We start from the raw sequence: 10221 nt of genomic DNA on the forward strand, positions 1-10221 counted from the left end.
GTTAGTAAAACTGATCCAAGAATTGTGATTAATTTATGATTTTTAACAATTGGATAATTACTTTTCCAAACATGGATTGTTTTCCCCTCAATAAATGAAATGGCAGCTGTTAAAAAATGATTATGTAAATAATTTTGATTATCTTCTGTAAGGACTAACCTTCACGATCTGAAACAACACAAAAACAAATCTGTCTGCAAATCGGTATAAAACGGGGTTTGGAAATGGGAGCGAGATGAATCCACCTGCAGCTGCAGAGGACGTTGCTTCACTAATTGACATAATTAAAGTTCCTGCGACACTGGGTGATATCCCGCCTGCAGGATTGGTGACCTGTAAAGTGGGTCAGTTAACATTGCTTTCACAACAAACAGATAGATGCTGTGGAATGCGTCCCACAGATGCCGTCGGACCAACTTTCCATTTGTGTTTGGGGGCGGGGGGTTTGGTGCTCAAATTAACCTTTCGCCTCATGATTGTTGAGCCTCTCTTAAACAGTTTTGAGGCCCTCTGCCATCCCGCTGAGCGTCAGCAGCAGCTGTGGAGGAGTTATGTCGGTAATGTTGGGGATGTGTGACTTTTCTGCAGGAGAGTTTAGGTGAGCTACAAGCCAGTCCTGCTAAAAATACATTTAAAACTTCAAGACTCTTCTGTTGTAGATGTGACTTTTCGACTACCAGTTCCCACCAGAAATGAAGAAATACTATTTGTTCAACCAGCACAACTGTAGTTCAGCTGATTAAAGTACAATGGGTAGTTTCAAGGCGCTGCGTTCCCCCCCGAGGGGCCGGAGAGTGACGCACACGAGAAAATCAGAGCAAACAGCCACTCTGCCCTCCATTCGCTTCAACTTTTCTCTCACTCTCCGCTACACGTCTGTCTGTTTGTCCACATACATTCCTGCCATATCTGCCTCTGCTGAAATTAAATTTCTTTATCTGCTTCCACGTGGTACAGCAGGGAACCAGAGCGAAGGAAGTGCAAAGGAGAAACTCGATGAGAGACCGCAGAAGCAGATCCTCCTTCGTTTCATCAGATGACACTGTTGTGATTTATATGTTTTGACAGGGATGACGCAAAATGAGAAAGTTAAAACCAGGACATGTGCTTTTCTCCCCCCTCTGTGTCCTGCTTCAAAGTGTTTAATGAAAACCCACATTGTTCTCCTTTGTGCTCCTGAGGGGGGAAGGAGGCGCTAGCGTTTCAGGGATCAACCACAGGTCTACTTCTGGGCTACTTTTAAATGTCAGAGGTCAAAGTTTATGGAGAAAGAGGAGCCAAAGCTGCACTTAAACAGGTACGATACGATACGATACGATACGATATGGCATGGTATGACACAATACAATATTTTTTTATTTGGTCTTTTTTTTTTTTACCAGGTAAGTTAATTGAGAACAAATTCATGTTTTCAACAACAACCTCTTCTGAAAATGTCAAAGAATAAAAATAAAAATACAACCATACTCATACTAACTAAACGTACAAGTCAGAATAATTTAAAAGCATGCTATGATTTTTCCGGTTCAACTTACGAATCAATTAATATGACAATAGTAGATATAATTTGATTTATTAAGATACCGTGAAACCATTACCATTGAACTAATAGAATATGATGTCATACGCTGCATGTGGTTCATCTGATGATCCAGTGTGATAATGTGATGAAATGTAATAGATCACGTGTCAAACTCAAGGACTGACTTCTGTTTTATGTTATTGGTTGATAATCTGATCATATAGATCAACCGTTTGGCCAATTAACATGAGGAAAAAAGTTAGCATGCTTTTTTTCAATGCGAGAACATTGCTGCAAAACTGCAGTGTGTATTTGCTCATTCTGTCTTTGTTAAAATGCGTCTGATGACCTGAAACCTGTGTGGCAAAACCCCCCAAAGATAAAAGAAGCAAATTAGGATTCCAACGTTTTGCCTCAAAGTTTAAAATCACACAACAGATTTTTCATAAAAAAAAATGTTGCAGCTCTAAAAAATGAAACCTAGATGAATGAAAAATTAGTAGGAAAAACAACAGTAGATATACTGAATATTTTTCTGCCGGGATCATGTGAGACGTGTGCTGCAAACGTTGAAATCCAGTTGTTACTCAAGCTCTAATAAAAGCTCTCTTTGTCTTGTTTGTTGATTCTGTTGGGGCACTTTCAGAACCAGAACACTTTGTGAAACAAACGGTAGGTTTATTGTCCACAATGAGAGAAGGGGAAACCGCCAGCACACAGTGTGCAGATTTGAGATTTGATCGTCTTATTGAACTTTCCTCGCAGCATTTCAAACTTTCTTTTGTCCAAATGAAATGTAGAGACTTCAGACCTAAAGTGCGTTGTGCAAGTAAATACTACTCTCCAGCGCTAAACATCGGCCTGTTTTCACCATTATTGATTTCCCACAATGGATTAACAGTGACAATAGATCAGAGGCTGAACCCTTTTCACTGCTGACGTAAGTGCAACTTTCTGGGAAAGGGGTCGGGACTGCAGCTGACGTGACCCAGTGACTTGACTCCAGTGGGTTAGATAATGACGGCCTGGGGATGTGATGGGCTGCACCAGTAAAGTTGTTACTGACACTAACAGGGTGACAGCGGAGACGGCAGGCTTGGGTGACATAACCAAAATCAGCAGCGCAGTGATTGTGCTCGAGCCCGGAGCCGCTGAGCATCGGCTCAGAACTGACGGGGCTCAGTCTGCATGGCTTCGACTGAGAGGTATCAGTCACACTGCTGGGTTTGTGCTCTGCACGCACAAACATGCACGTCAATTACACTGAGTTTGATGAAGTCAAACTCAAGTCAGCAGCAAGTCTGATTTCAACACACATATTGTGATTCCGTCAGGTTTTAGATTTCATGAGGAGGAAATCTGGCTGCAAGGGTTTTACCCTCTCCCTAACAGGTGCTGTTCTTTTGTACTTTGTATATTTAAATTTATCTGGTAAATGGATTGTTTGTTTGACAGAAGTAACTTGCTTTATTTAATATTTTGTTGTAATCATTCTCTCTTCTCTTTGAGGTCACCTGGTCATGTGTTGCCATGGAAGCGCGTCCATGAGCAGTGCTGAAAAAGGTGTTTTCAATCAGCCTCACTGGGAAAACCTATTTTTTTGAGAGGGAGGGGAGATGTTTCTGGGTTTTGTTGGGCCCAGATTGTTTTAGTTTTAGTTTTTAAGTTGTTAGTGTTAGTTGTGATTATGTAAATATTTTTCTTGGAATATAGTTTAGTACAATTGTGACCTTTTCCTCTCTGGAAATGTAACTGTTGTCTCCACCCCTTAATTAGTCCTGGTAGGAGCCAATCCTTTAAAAGCCGGGTGGCTTAGATCAGAGGGAGACTCTCCCTCCTGTTGTGTGAATGCATGTCATGCTGCGAGCTGGAATTAAGTGCTTGAAGAAATTGCATAAAGAAAAAAATTCAGAGCTCAACAATTGCTGGATTTTGTCTGATTATTTTTTATTTTTTTTATCCCAAACCAACACTGGCAAAAAAGAAAAAGCTTTCCCCAGCCTGACTTCCACCCATCCTGACTTCCACCCATCCTTCCAGAAATTATTTATTTTTGCTAAATAATTTTTCATGTTCGTCCTGACAGAACTGGTGGGGGAGAGCTTTTGTTGACCGCATTGTTCATACACACTTACACTCTTTCTGGAATCAGCATTTTGTAATTGTCGCCCCAAAACGTTAACTTTATTGTTACGGACACATTTGTAATTCATTTGGCTAAGTTTTTACGGTCATAGTTCATTAGGAAAACCCTTTTGTACCAAAGCTTTATTTTTCTGGCTGAGGTTTAGCGATAGTTCAATATTTCTGCATATTTGTCCTGGTTCTGGGTTGTTTTGAGTTCCTTTGTATAAATTTTTATTATTTTGATTGTGTCGCCCTTTTTTTGGCAATTGGTTCCAGCTGTTTGTCATTTCCTTAGTTGCCCCTGTGTGTCACCTGTGTCATCGTTTCCCAGTTGGATTCTTGTATCTTCTTTGTTTACTCCTGCTCTGTCCCTGTGAACAGTGTTTTAGGATTATTAAAGTATTTTCATCTATGGCTGCCTCATCCCGTTGCACTTTCGGTCTTCTGCACTACTCACCAAATCATGACGATATTGTTCTTTCCTCTTGATTCCATCTATTTTGTGAAGTGCACCAGAATATCCACAGTAATGTCAAGCTGCCAAGCTAGTACTTCTCAGGCTTCACAGTTTCATCATTTTCCCTCTTAAATTTAACACATCATTTTGGCTAAACGCTTCCTTTTTTTATCAGAAAGTTAAGGTCTTTGTTCCTGAGTGTGTTTATAAATGTCAGTCTCTCCTTTTATGATAATTTTGTGTCGATGCATGTCTTGAACCGCTAACTCCGGTTCTTTGGAGTTCCATAAAAAAAACCTGCTGGTACTTTCTCAGTGCCAGACACCATCATGCCTTCAAGGTTCTGCTGCAGTCGACCCATCACGTTGGAGCTTTTCTGCACACATCATGGGGTCATAATGTTATGCCTTATTGGTGAATTTTTGTTTAATTTTTTTTATCCTTTTTTCATTTCTTACTTTACATTGTCTAAGACAGCTGAGACTGATGGTGCATTCAATGACATAAACATAAAATTGCAATTACTCTGTTCAACTTGGGTGAAAAGCATAAAATAATTTTATCTTTGAGTTAAGAACAGCAGATTTTATTTTTGTTAAAGTTTTGACTTCATGTTTCAGTGATTACAGCAGGGATTGGAGGTTAAAATAAATTAGAAAATCATTTTCTAATCACAGAAATCCTTTGCAAATCTCACAAAAACTTAGACGTTTTTGTAAATATGAGGCCCAAAACAGAGTGCTGCGGTTGCTCTCTAAATCTCAGCACAGGAGAAACAAGTCTTGCCTAAATTCTCATTGATTTATTTATTTATTAGGAACTAAAACAAATATGTGTGACATTACCAAATCTCATTTGTGAGTGCATGTTTGCAGTATGAGATTTCTCCAGACAGGTTTACATTCACTGCTGCACGAAGCCAAACTGTGAAGTGGTTTGATTATTACATGAAACGGTGCAGAGGTCAGTCTAAATAAGGGTAGAGGTTGGCCGACAGAGAAACGGGAAGTCAAAGTACTAGTATGGAAAATGCTGACATGTCAGAATGATGGAAAAACTGAATGTGACGTTTCTCAGGAAATAATAAATCTGCTAAGAAGAGGCGGGTTGGCACTTTCAAATTGCTACAACATAAGAAGGTTCAGTTGAATTCAGTTTATTTAAGTAGCACCAATTGACAACAAATGCCGTCTTGAGACACATTTCAAACACAGCAATCATTTGTACTGATCATGCATGTAGCAGCAGTTGACAGGAAAAACTTCAAAATCAACTGAGGGGTTGAGAAGACGGAGCAGAATATCCAAAAAAAGAACAAAGAACTGATGTAGGAGTGTCTTTGAAAGTAAAAAGTTATCAGTAAGACAGGCAGAATGTTTAGTGGAGAGAAAAACAACCAACAGAATATATAAAGTTAAAATTTCAATTGGATCAAGTAATGCAAATTGGAGAGTGGTAGAAGAAGTGAGGAAAAGTGGTCAGCTTGTCCTCCGGAAGCCAAAGCCTTTAGCAGCACAGCTACCAAGACGACTCAAGCTAAACAGGAAGGAGAAACAAAGACGACTCTTCTCTCTGCACTGCAAAAATACCTTTCTAAGGTTTCTGCAACATGGTGGTAAATATATGCACTCATAAGAACATTATTCCTGTCTGTGTAGATTGAAATCTATAAAATGAAAGAGATATAAAAGTCTCTTGTCCTCGTACTGGTGGACTGGTCTGTCTCCACCAGATGATTTCTCTGTAATTATTGGTACCAAACCCAGATATGCATCTTAAGTAATGGAGGACAAATCTTTTAAAAAATTGACATAAAGTAAATGGATGCAACAACAGAGGCTTAAAGCATAATGAAGCAGCCAGTTAGCTGAAGAACGAACCAGTTCATCTACTGACGAAAACTACAAGCAGCAACAAAGGCAGCGAGGAGCTGAGAGAGTTCATGACGAAGGGAAATCAACTGGGTGGCTGTTGAACCAGATGCTGGTGGTGACAAACGCAAACAGCAGGACCGTAAATAAGGGATTGTGCTGCCAAAACAAAACGGGAAATGACAGAACATAAAACGAGAGCAAGAATAAAGAGAAACCCAGAGAAACGAACTCCAAGCTGGAGCTTCGGACCCGTTCGCACAACAAGCCTCAGACCACAACAAAAGCAAGCAGCTTTTGGCACATGAAGTTAGGAGTTTGTACAAGGAGGACTAACTACGACCAAATCAAAAGTGAAGCATGAAACCTAATTTAAACGTGTTTAGAGCACGCTCAGTTTTAAAGGCGTAATTGTTCAGAAACTGAATGAGATGTGGACTTTTCCTTTTGTGGCGCAATGAGACTTCGTCCTACGAGTAACTATGTTCTTACAATTTACTGCAAAAGTATCTGCAGTCTTTAAACCTTTTCACATTTTGTCATGTAACAACACAACCGTCTATGTATTGTTGGCAATTTATGTCACAGACCAACACAGAATGGTGCAATTTTGTAAAAAGAAATTAAAATGATGTAACATTTGGCAACAACTGGAGCTGTGGACTTCAGTAGCACCTCCATAGCTACTTTGGGCCGTTTCTCTGGGTAATATGTTGGTAGATCTGTCTGCTATATGTTGTTATATTTGCAGCTGTGCAGTAATCTTTCCATTTCCCGATGACGGTTTAAACACAAGCTTGGAATATTGTTTTATTCCCAGTCTTCTCCCTGGAACTTTGGTCTTCCAGGAAAAGAGCGTCAGTGATTTCTGTTTGTTGGGTTCTGATCCCGAACAAACCTCCGAGGCATTCAACAATTTACACCGGGAATTAAATTACACACGAGTGGAAACTGTTACTAACTGGATGAAAAGTAAATTAATTAAATAAACGCTTCTAGTCATATTAACCACTCAAAAGTGCTTTAATCCAGAGCCACAGCCACAAACGCATTCACTTCAATTATAGTTCATCTAAATGTAGCCGCGTCGTCCATCACTGGGATGCAAACGTGTGTGAAGGTTTTAATTGTCAGAGTGAAGGGAGTGAAAAACAAATGCAGATTTTCATCAGCCTTCCTAATTTGGAAGTTTGTGTGATAAACATTGACGATTCTGGCTGTAAAGAAGAATAGGTAGAAATACCTTTGCCACTAGCACCATAAGCAACAAAAAGAAAATGTTTCACACACGATTTGTAAAGTATGCTTTTTAGCTACGACTAATTAAAACATCTCCACCTCCGCCTTTGCTTCTGATGTGACCTACGCTCCCTGGAAATGTTCTGCTCACCGCTTGAAGTTCACAATGGCTGATCAGTGTATTCCGATGTTGGAGCCTGAGGTGAATAATTAACCTCTAATTCTGCTGTTATCCTCTGCAGGCGAAAGCTGCTTGGATAAAATGACCTTTGCGTGCGTCATTCTGAATTTCCACACCTTGTGGTTGCCGGCAAAACTCTCCCGCTCTCACAGCAGCAGTGTGGGGAGTTTGAGAGGACCTGTCGATTCAGACAAATTTGTTTAATTTTCTTCTTTAGGCAGATCTGAGATCCAAGCTGGACTTCCAGACTGAACGGAGTGAGACTCAAACAACGAGAATGTTCGAGCTATTTTACTATCAAAGGAAAATTACATCATTTCAGTAAACGGATAAAAAGGATTATTATGAACCATTATCAAAGCATGTTTTCAGTAGGCAGACAAAACCTTCTGATCTGTCTGTAATATAACGGAGCAGAAGAAAGTTAAGAATCTAACTGGGAGTTTTCTGCATGCAGCTCCTATTTTATGCAGCCTGCTTATGTAGACTTTACACAGAAATGTTAAGTCTTCCTTTCTTTAGGCTCACTAAACTACGACTCTGTAAAAAGTTTTGAGTCATCCTTCATTGTAATTCATCTTTACTTTCAACTCTAAAGCTTCAAAGCTTTTATTTCTGATACAGACCATTAGCTTGGCTTTGGTTGCTGCAGGCTTGGACTGAGAACTGGACACATTTTTTACTCCCATTACATTTGTGTTGTCTTACTGAATTTCATCCCATAGAAAGTACCCCTGACTCAGTGCTTATTTGTTTATCTGTGGTTTCTTCCTGTTCTCTCAGCCTCCAGTCAGTCATGAGAAATGGGCTGATCATTTTGTCTCGGGTTCTGATGGAGGCGACCTTTTATTAAAATGGAGTTGTTCCTCTCACGTGTTTGCTCGACATGAGGAAATTCTGCAAAATCAACATCCAAATGCAATAAAATGTTTCCATTTAATACAGTTTTTTATTAATTGAGGTTTTATGATTAGCTGTATCTGACTGGGATGTATTAAAACTGGATTATAACGTAATAGATTTCTTCTGCTTTTGTTGTTCTGTCACACTTAAATGTTGTCAGCATTAATTGAATGGTGTTATACACAGATATCCGGAGAAAATACAAATGGGGTTTGGCAAAATATATATATATATATATATATATATATATATATATATATATATATTTATTAACACCAGAACTTCAAGATGAAATAAAATCATTTTAAAAAGTACCTGCCTGGTAGTACAAATAAGAAGCAGAGATATTAACATTTCTATGGCTTTGGGACTCCAGAGAACCACCATGATGACCACAAATGAAGAAAACGAGGAACAACGGTAAACCTTCCCAGGTGTGGAAAATCCCAGAATGCATCACCGGAAGGTCACAAAAAAACTCAAAACAACTACAGCAAGTTAAGGTCAAGGTTCATGGGCAAAAATCGCATAGAAGAATCACAAGACCTAAACTGCTGTAGTTTCAAAACAACAGAGAGATTAAATCCTGAATTGACCCAAAAAGTTTTGGATAATTCCCAAAACATTTGGCAAAAATATTCCATGGACTGAAAAGACAAAAAGTTATACTTTTTAGAAGGTGTTCATACCATTTACATCTGGAAAGCTGAAACTTACACAGCATTTCTAAAATAAAATAATCAAACATGGTGGTGGTATGATACTCTGGGGCTGTTTTGCTGCTTTATTAACTGGAATTTACTTTAGTTGATAGAATCATGAATCTCCTCTCAACCACAATATTCTTAAGATAAGTGAAGTAGTTTAACAGCTCCTCAAGGCGATGCCTCTGTGATACAGATCTTCTCAACAACTCAGCTTTCTTGGTTTTGTTCATCGTCATGAACATTGGAGATGACCAAACGAGATCAGCATCATCCCAGGACAAGACCCAGATGTCCTGTGAGGTAAAGAGGACTGGAGAGGACATCCAAGGACAGCTGGGGTCAGCGTGACGTGACATCAACAGTTCCTCCGTGTGACGCGTTTGGACTGTGACTAGTTTGGCCCCAGTGGAGAGGCTCTGGTAAATAATGGAGTTGATGGTTGCAGTTTCTGTCGGCTCCAAGTGAAGTCAGCGTTCTGTGACACTGGAGCTGTTATTTGACACGATTCCTCGTCAGGAAATGATGTGTGATGACAAGCAGATCACTGGAAATGATTCACAGGCTGTCAGAGGCTGGAGGGATGATGCTCTAATTTTACAGGTTTTGGGTTAACACAGGATGCTGTGAAAATGCAGGTAGCAGCGATTCATCAACACTAAGGAATTAAAGACAAAGATTGTAATATTTATATTTTTAAAATTACTATTTGGAAGTTTGTTTGTTTGTTTGTTTGTTTGTTTGTTTGTTTGTTTTAGCCTCTGCTACTATTTGAATATTTTGTCTTCCTTCAACTGGCTGTTTTTCTAATTTAAAAAGAATCATTATTTGTTTAGTTGGAGCCCAAATGTGTCTTCGGTCAGCACTTAGTATCTTTACAGTTCACATCAATTAATGGTGAATTGGACTTTTGGAGCTACAGCGCTTTGAGGACGTATTTGTTCCATTGCAATCAAACACCTAAATGTTTCAGATCATCAACCGAATTTTAATAACAGACAAAAATAACATTTAAAAATACAAAAGCAGTTTTATAATGAGGATTTCCTTTAACCGACTGTTGAAGGTCATGTAAAAGCAACTTTTTACATGACTTATAGGGAGCTGGTTGGATGAACAAACTCATGCTAAGATCAGTAGCTGTTAGCGGTCATTAGCTGTCAGCGATCAGTAGCTGTTAGCGGATTTTTAACATGCTACGGAGCAGAAAGCTGACG

This window comes from Poecilia formosa, unplaced genomic scaffold, assembly GCF_000485575.1.
Source record: "Poecilia formosa unplaced genomic scaffold, Poecilia_formosa-5.1.2 Scaffold1082, whole genome shotgun sequence".
NCBI classification, from domain to species: Eukaryota; Metazoa; Chordata; class Actinopteri; order Cyprinodontiformes; family Poeciliidae; genus Poecilia; species Poecilia formosa.